At 37.9% G+C, this 9,554-nt stretch overlaps 1 non-coding gene across 1 annotated transcript; it reads left to right on the top strand.

Moving 5' to 3' along the window:
• The first annotated feature begins 8,847 nt into the window (after positions 1-8,847).
• On the top strand, positions 8,848-8,919 carry TRNAS-GGA. Its single transcript has one exon. It is a non-coding gene; the product is annotated as a tRNA-Ser (tRNA).
• Positions 8,920-9,554: the final 635 nt, after the last annotated feature.

Below are 9,554 nucleotides of genomic sequence, written 5' to 3'. Positions count from 1 at the left end.
TCATTTTGAAAACATATTTCACTGTGGAAAGCAAAGGTCTGGTATATGGAGAATTATTGTTAGTGTTCTATAGATACTCAGAAATATTTAGATTGAGTAAAATGATAAATACTCTACTGTAAATTCATACATGAGGTAGACAGTTTGCCTTGGAAAGCTAGATCATCAATTTCCCGGGCTTCCTTGCAGCCAGAGGTGACCTTCTCATTTGCTAAGAGGTGTGTGATAAAACCTTTATGTTTGAAAATTATTTCCTGGTGGCTCAGCTGGTAAAGAACGCACCTGTCAATGTAGGAGACACAAGAGATGCAGGTTCAGTTCTTGGGTTGGGAGAATTCCTTGGAGAGGGTAACGGCAACCTGCTCCAGTATTCTTGCCTGGAAAATTCCGTGGATAGAGAAGCTTGGCAGACTACTGTCCGTGAGATTGTAAAGAGTCAGACACGACTGAGCGTGCATGCACACCTTGGCAACTACAGATGTAGTAACCTTTACTCTTTGCCATTCTCTTCTTCTAGAACTGGAATATGACTAAAAGCACAGCTGCCAAATTGTGACCATTAAGAGAGACAGAAAGCTGAAAATACAGGAGAGAAAGAAAAACTGGGTTCCTTAGTCATACCTGAGTTACCAGATTAGGATTAACCTGACACCCTCTAGACTTCCTTTATGTAAGAAAAAATAAATCTGTATTATTGTTACAGGAAGGGGGATAGCTTCTAGAGCTGGAGAATGGGCTCTTTTCTAACACTTGGAAATGAATTGTCTGAAGAGAAGCATGCACTGACAAAGCAAGAGACCTTGTTGGGAAGGGGAGCCCAGGTGAAGAGCAGCAGTGGAAGAGAATGTTGGAGAACTGCTCTGCCATGTAGCTCGCAGTCTCGGGTAATGGGGTTAGTTCCCTGCTGTCTCTGGCCAGTTGTTCTGACTCAAGGTCCGGTGGCTGCATGTCACTCAGCCAAGATGGATTCCAGCAAGAAGGATTCTGGGAGGCTACTAGGACATACAGACTGGCATCCCCTCCCTCCTTTTGGCCTTTTCTTACTCCCAGTTGGTGAGAGCTTGTTAGTTCCACATTCCTTACTAGGACCTCCTGTTGTAAGATGACTTGTGCAAGTGATTACTGTACTGCCTGGTGAGGGAGGGTGGTTTTGGTTAGTGGTTTCTCTAATATTATCACTTAAAAAAAATTACTAATATTGTTCAAGTAATCTCTAAGCTTATGTCTTGTACATCTGATCTTGCAGGAACTGAGAGATTCTGTAAATACATCTTCATACTTTTGATCATATTTTAATCTGTATATTTTGATGTCATAACATTATGATTTTTATACCTATATTGTGGAGCATACTTATAGCGATATAAAGTGACTCCCTTCACTTACTAGTTAATTTTGCCTTAGAATTATATCAGTTATTTATCAAAAAAAAAATCAATTACATGCTGTTGTAATCAGGCTTACTTTATTAAGAATTCTTCACAGAAGTACCAGAATGAAATTTTAAAAACACTTTTGATATTAATTTACTGTTTAGTTGGAATTGTCAATGTTTTCCCATTAAACATAGAATAAAATCCCAACTCTTGACAATTGCTTTTAGTACTTTGGACTGGCTTAAAAGTCAGCATTAAAAAAACTAAGATCATGGCATCTGGTCCCACCACTTCATGGCAAATAGATGGGGAGACAGTGAAAACAGTGACAGACTTTACTTTCTTGGGCCCTGAAATTACCACAGATGGTCACTGCAGCCATGAAATTAAAAGACTCTTTGTAGAAAAATTATGAAAAACCTAGACAGCATGTTAAAAGGCAGAGATATTACTTCAGCGACCAAGGCCCATATAGTCAAAGCTATCATTTTTCCAGTAGTCATGTACGGATGTGAGAGCTGGACAATAAAGAAGGTTGAGTGCTAAAGAATTGATGTTTTTGAACTGTGGTGTTGGAGAAGACTCTTGAGAGTCCCTTGGACTGCAAGGAGATCAAACTAGTCCATCCTAAAGGAAATAAGTTCTGAATGTTCATTGGAAGGACGGATGAAGCTGAAACTCTAATACTTTGGCCACCTGATGTGAAGAGATGACTCATTAGAAAAGACCCTGATGCTGGAAAAGATTGAGGGAGGGAGGAGAAGGGGATGACAGAGGATGAGATGGTTGGATGGCATCACCGACTAAATGGACATGAGTTTGAGCAAGCTCTGGGAGATGGTGATGGACAGGGAAACCTGGTGTGCTTCAGTCCATGGGGTCACAAAGAGTCAGACACTACTGAGTGACTGAACAACAAATTTAGTCCTTTCTAAGCCATGTAACTTTGTCCTCTACCACTCTCTCAAAACCCACTCACTGGCTTCTTTTAATATTGCATTGATAATACCATCTTTTGTGATAACTGAATATCATTATCAATGACTTTTTGCACTTCCTGATACCCTTGAATGAGCTGTTTTCCCCCTGATTCTTTCCATCTCTATCACCATATTTTATCTTACAAGTTCCTATCAGTTATTTTGCCAGCAAAAATCTAATTCAAATGGCTTGAATTTGTTGCATCATATGATTCAAGAAGTTGAGATGTAGATCAGGCTTCACATCTGATTTAAACCAGCCACCCATTCTTCTGAGATGCTCTGAGATTTAATAGCCTTGTGTATCTCAGGCTGGTAGTGAAATAGCTGAAATAGTTACCATTTTCAATGCTTTGCATGTCAAAGAGTAAAAAAAAATGAAATGTGTACATACTGCTGCTAAGTCCCTTCAGTCGTGTCCGACTCTGTGCGACCCCATAGACAGGAGCCCACCAGGCTCTGCGGTCCTGGGATTCTCCAGGCAAGAACACTGGAGTGGGTTGCCATTTCCTTCTCCAATGCATGAAAGTGAAAAGTGAAAGTGAAGTCACTGAGTCGTGTCCAACTCTCAGCGACCCTATGGACTGCAGCCCACCAGGCTCCTCCATCCATGGGATTTTCCAGGCAAGAGTACTGGAATGGGGTGCCATTGCCTTCTCCGGAAATGTGTACATAATCTCTTCTTAATTATCCAAGAACTCTGCTAAAAACTCTTTACCATTTTATTGGCCTCCTGTTGTACTCACTGGGATCAGGCTACCTTGGACCAGCTAGACACTTTCAAGGAGGCGAGGTGGTTCAACACTTGTGTGAGGAAGTGGGGAAATCTGAACCAAATTGAGTTATTCTGAGGAAGGATGGGAGAGCAGAGTGGATCCTGGAAAGACCATATTACAACTCTACTACTAAGTGTCAGGGAGGAAGAAATTTTCCTTTTCCTTTCTAGATTCTTCTGGCTAGACTAAGAATCAAGCTAACCTGAGACAGATTAACTAAACAAAATCAAACAAAGTTTAATTACGTGTATACATGGAAGAGGTCCAGAAAAACTAAATAATTCATCAAAATTATTAAAATATTCATGTTAAGCACTGTCTTCAGCTGAAAACTGAAGAGAATGCTGGGGATAGATTGAGTCTTCAAATGGGAGGAAAGACATTGACATGGAGACAGAAAAGCAAACGCTTGGTAAATAGATGTTTCTTGGGCCAGCAGAGACAGTGAGAAGGCATAGAGAAATATTTTAAGATAGCTTTTGCTAGGTTCCTCCCTGTCAACCGTACCTAGTATGTACTACTGTTATGGTAGAAATCTACAAAGAACATAAATGAATTTAATAGACACTTTAAAATTTACTTTAGGGAATTTCCTAGTTGTTCAGTGATTAAGACTCGGCACTTTCACTGCTGTGGAAAAGGTTCAATCCCTGGTCAGGGAACTAAGATTCCATAAGTTGCATGGTGTGGCAAAAAAAAAAAAAAAAGAAGAAGCTAAATTACTTTTAAATTCTTTCAGTTTAACAATGTATTTGAATTTTTTTTGTTATTTTTTTGTATATTAATTATTTTAATTGGAGGCAAATTACTTTACAATATTGTAGTGGCTTTTGCCATACAGTCACAACAATCAGCCAAATACTAAACAAAGTAATTTAGGGAAATTGATCTAGTAGCAAGTGCAGGTGGTGGTAGTGACAGGTGTAGAACTGGACCCAAGTATCATTTTTTCTAGTTTGGCCCTTGACCGGATCATCTTGGTTCTCTGAACCTTGGCCTCTATTGCGTGGGCCAAAAAATTCCTTTGCTCCTTTTGTAACATCTTATGGGAAAACTCAAAAGAACTTTTTGGCCATCCAACACATCTGCATTTAACATTGGAGTCCAATACATATATGTTGAATTATGTTTGATACATTTATTTAAAAATTGAAAGAAATGAATTAGATGCTCTCTGGTATCTTTTAGGTTTTCACTCATATGACAAAGATTCACTGAGTGTCTATCAGATCACACAAAGCTACAATGATTGAAAATAATTTTCAATTTCAAATAAATAATATTGAGAATATTAGCAATTTATGTGTGGTGTATAATTGTGTAAATTCCCTCCATAGTGTAAACTAGACACACAAAAGTTTATATTTACAAATGAATGATAGCTCTCAGAAGTAGGCCTCTGTAAAAGGTACAGAAGTATGTCTTGGCAAGAAAATCAGTATCAAATACAGAGCTACACTATTCTTTTCAAGATGCATTTTCCCAAATGTAAAATGTGTAAATAAATGTACATATGCTTCCTAAAGTTTAGAGTTTGGGTCTAATAGTAGCTATTGTGACAAACTGTGTTCCCTTGGATATAACACATTTTTTGTGCTGAACTGTACCATCCTTATTATTAGTTGAAATAAAAGTTGTTAAAGTACCCCTCATAATTTATCTGGTTCGAGAGGAAACAAAATAGCAATGGATGATGAATAAATATCATACTCTTCCTTTGTTAGCAGCTGTGTCCTTACTTACTGAGTTTCAAGCTGTGTAGAAAAAAAAAGAGACAATTGTGACATGATACCCACAAGTACCTATTACATTATCCTTGGTGTTGAACTAAAGATAACCAAAAAATTCCATTTTTATCAGGCACCCAGGGTGCACAATAAAATATTCATTTACCTTACACTGCATACGAAGCTGTTTCTTTCAACACTTTGTTTCTTATATAGAATTGCAGTTATGTGGTTCCCAGTACATTAAGCACCAATGTAATTATTATCCTCCTTGTACACAGCCATCTAAATTAAAAACCATTAAATGAAATGTTCTTATAAATACTGTATTTCTTTATAGAACTATTATCTACATTTTCTCAAAACACTGTGCTCAATTGGTCCATTGGAATTAGTGTTTTGTTCTCACAATAATGTGGATAAGCCTAAGGCTTCATCTAGAAGGAGAGAAATCTTAATAGCTCCAAATTCAATGAAACAGACAGGAGTTCACTGGGACTAGTGTCTCAGAATGGCATTCCCCTCTCACTTTTCTTTTGCAAAATTTTTTGTACTTACTTCTCTGAAGCCCTTTCAGCCATGATCCTTTAGGGGACTGGACACTTTGAAACATCTTTATGCAGTTAGCATCTTCTCTGAGATATAGGAAAGGGCAACTTACTCCAGTATATTTACCTGGAAAATTACATGGATGTAGGAGCTGGCAGACTACAGTCCATGGGGCCACAAGGAGTCAGACACTACTGAGCGATTGAGCACACATGCACTGAAATGCAGGCAATTAGCAAGATTGCCAGTACTCAGGAAATATCTGCTAAAAATGAGGCTGAACTATTTGCCTTGGTTTCCAAATTTGTATGCACAGTTACAATCCTCTGGGAACCTTATGAAGCATTCCAAATCTTAGGACATTCCACAAATCAATTAAGCCACAATCTCAGTGGATAAACCCAAATCATTAGTGTTTTTTGAAGCTCTCTAGGTGAGTCCAAGTTTGGGAGCAATCAGGCCTGCAGTTAGGACTCAAATTTTTTTAAATGCTCTGCATGCATCTTTCAACAGACACTTTTAGGTTGTCTCCATACCTGACAGATGAATGAAGAAAATTATTTATCATATATAATGGAATATTATAAAAGCCTAAAAAGGAAGGAAATGCTGGCATTTGTAACTACATGCATGAAACTGGAAGGTGTTATTCTAAGTGAAAGAAGCCAGATAGACAAAGACAAATACTTCATGATATCACTTACATGTGAAAGGTTAAAAAAAAAAAAAAGAGTCAAACTTACAGAAACAGAAATGTAGAAAAGCAGTTTCCAGGGTTCTGGAGTGTGGAAGAAACAGGAGAGGTCAGTAAAAAGGAGAAACTTTCAGTTATAAGATGAATAAGGTCTAAAGAGATAATATGATGATTGTATGTACTCCATCACTCAGTCATTTCCAACTCTTTTGTGACCCCATGGACCACAGTCCTCCGGGCTCCTCTGTCCATGGGATTCTCCAGGCAAGAATACCGGAGTGAGTTGCCATTTCCTCCTCCAGGGAACCTTCCTGGCCCAGGAATCAAACTCGAGTCTCCTCAAGTCTCTTTCCTTGGCAAGCAGATTCTTAACCACTGAGCCCAATGGGGAGCCCAATGGGTTGCAAAGAGTCAGACACAACTGAGCAACTTCACTTTCCTCACTTTGTGTCTAACTCTCTGGTGACCCCATGGACTATAGCCTGCCAGGCTCCTCTGTCCATTGTATTCTCCAGGCAAGAATACTGGAGTGGGTTGCCATTTCCTGTTCCAGGGGTTCTTCCCAACCAAGGGATTGAACCTGGGTAGTAAAAATCATATTGGAAACATTTGTGCTGTGCTGTGCTAAGTTGCTTCAACTCATCTGTGATTCTGTGCTAACTCTATGGACAGCACCATGCCAGGCTCCTCTGTCCATGTGATTCTTCATACAAGAATACTGTAGTGGGTTGCTGATATAAAATCATACTCAGGCTCATCCAAAAAAATAAAAAGGGAAATTGATACTAAGAATTTACATAGGAAGCTGTGTATTTTAATAAAAGCAAAGATGGAAAGAAAGCATTAAATTGTGTTTTGTTATATGAATCCATGATTTAGTAAGATAGGAGTAAATTGCACATGAAGAGATGTATCATGTTGTACAGGCATTTTGGGATTTAGAAAGAGCTACACTGATTTTTTTGAATTCCATGTGTAATTGAGTTACTATGCAGAGCAAAGTCTACTGAAAAATATATTGTGTGGTTTATATTCAATAGATTTTCTAATTATATTTATGATACTGGACGCATTTCTAGATAATTTGATTCAAAGTCAAACCTGAGATAGTAGGTTAAGTGCATTATAACCTATGTATTGGTGTCACCAATGCTGAGAGTCTGTTGTAGTTGTCATTTTTACTTTACATTTTCCTGGTTTACATTCTTTCAACATTGTTTTACCAAAAAAAAAAAAAATCATTTGGTGGGTATAATTATCTAATGGATAATGTGCATTATATATTTACTGTTTTGAATATTATCAGACAAAAAATCCAGAATACGTTTAGTGCTATGACATTAAAAAAATAGATAAATAAATATATAAATGTTAAATGAATTTAGGAAATCTAAAAGTTTTTAAATGAAAAGAAGTTTTTTTTAATCTACAAATGAATGGATAACAAAGCTGTGGTACATATATACAATGGAATACTACTCATCAATAGAAAGGAACACATTTGAGTCAGTTTTAATGAGGTGGATGAAACTAGAGCCTATTATACAGATGAAGTCAGAAAGTGAAATATAAATATTGTATGAAAGTGAAAGTCACTCAGTTGTGTCTGATTCTTTGCAACCCCATGGACTATACAGTCCCTGGAATTTTCCAGGCCAGAATACTGGAACGGGTAGCCTTTCCCTTCTCCAGGGGATCTTCTCTACCCAAGGATCAAATCCGGGTCTCCCACATTGCAGGTGAATTCTTTATCAGTTGAGCCACAAGGGAAGCCCAAGAATACTGCAATGGGTAGCCTATCCCTTCTCCAGTGGATCTTCCCAACCCAGGAATCAAACCGGCTTCTGCAATGCAGGTGAATTCTTTACCAGATGAGCTATCAGGGAAGATAAATATCATATACTGACACATATATATGGAATCTAGAAAGATGGTACCCATGATTTTCTTTTTTGAGGACAGCAATGGGGAAACAGACATAGAATACAGACCTAAGGACACAGTAGGAAGGGATAAGGGAGAGGGTGAGATGTACGGAGAGAGTAACATGAAAATTTATAATACCATATGTAAAATAGATAGCCAATGAGAATTTGTTATGTGACTCAGGGAACTCAAACATGGGCTCTGTGAGAGTCTAGAAGCGTGGGATGGGGAGGAAGATGGAAGGCAGTTTGGGAGAGGGGACATGGGTGTACCTATGGCTGATTCTTGTTGATGAGTGACAGAAAACCACAAGATTCTGTAAAGCAAATATTCTTCAATTAAAAAAATAAAGTAGAAAAAAAAAGCAAGTGCAAACTCTGGCTGAATTAATTTAGGCCCAGCAAAAAAGGTGCTAGCAAGGGAAAAAAAAAAAAAAAGTGAAAGCATTGTGTTGTTAGAATATAGTCAAATACTCATCAATTTTAAATAGCATTTGTCTATATCATAGGTTCCAAGGAAACACTGGGCATATGAAAGCTTTATATATTCACCCGCGGGGGGAGGAATATATATCTAAACTCAATAATATGATATAATTATATATATATAAATATATCAACTGAATTTTCTTGAGATTAAATGAAGTAATTTTGCAAACTTCTTTGTTAATGTTGGCTTAGTCTTGACATATGCATTTAAAGAGAGCTTTTTTCTTTTGGCTTAATGACTCACAGAATTATAGAAATTGGGTCTTTGAAGGGTGTCAAGGACATTACAGAGGAGTAAATTAGAGTTGACATATTTTGGTTGTCCTGGGCTTCCCTGGTGGCTCAGAGGTTAAAGCGTCTGCCTGGAATGCAGGAGATCCGGGTTCGATCCCTGGGTTGGGAAGATCCCCTGGAGAAGGAAATGGCAACCCACTCCAGTACTCTTGCTTGGAGAATCCCATGGAGAGAGGACCCTGGTAGGCAAAGAGTCAGACACGACTGAGCGACTTCACTTCACTGACACAGACCAGAAGTTTTTCAAATTTCAGTGATTTTAATTGAAGGCACATGCATTGATATAAGGATTAGGTTAAAATTTCGATATTTCTCTTCTCTCCTTTAAAGAAAAGCAAAAAAGTCAAAATAAGGAGTTCAGTTACATCTCGCTTGAAAAAGGAGAAATGAACATATTCATCTCAGCAGTTAAGAACCTGACCTTTGCATATGTTTTGTTTTGCACCTTTAAAATATGTTATAATTTTATGCTGACACCTTAAAAATTAGGAAAAGTTTTAGAAGATTTTAAAACATCTTAAATTTTCCATAAACATTCTGATTTATATTTATAATATAAATGAAAAGGCCACTGAGCTACTGTTGCTGCCTTCCAGTGCCACACGGCAGTACTAGGTCAGAGCTGACTCGCTCCTGCCGCCTGCAGCTGAGCTTGTTTGGCCGTGTCCTCAACTCACAGATGGCCTTTCTAGCTCCTAAAGACACTCCAGCATTTAGTCCCCAGAATTTGTACTTAAAAGTAAT

The sequence above is a fragment of the Oryx dammah genome, unplaced genomic scaffold (assembly GCF_014754425.2).
Source record: "Oryx dammah isolate SB20612 unplaced genomic scaffold, SCBI_Odam_1.1 HiC_scaffold_24, whole genome shotgun sequence".
Classification (NCBI taxonomy): domain Eukaryota; kingdom Metazoa; phylum Chordata; class Mammalia; order Artiodactyla; family Bovidae; genus Oryx; species Oryx dammah.
Note: the sequence above shows the minus strand (reverse complement) of the source record. Positions and strands in the feature narration are given on the sequence as shown.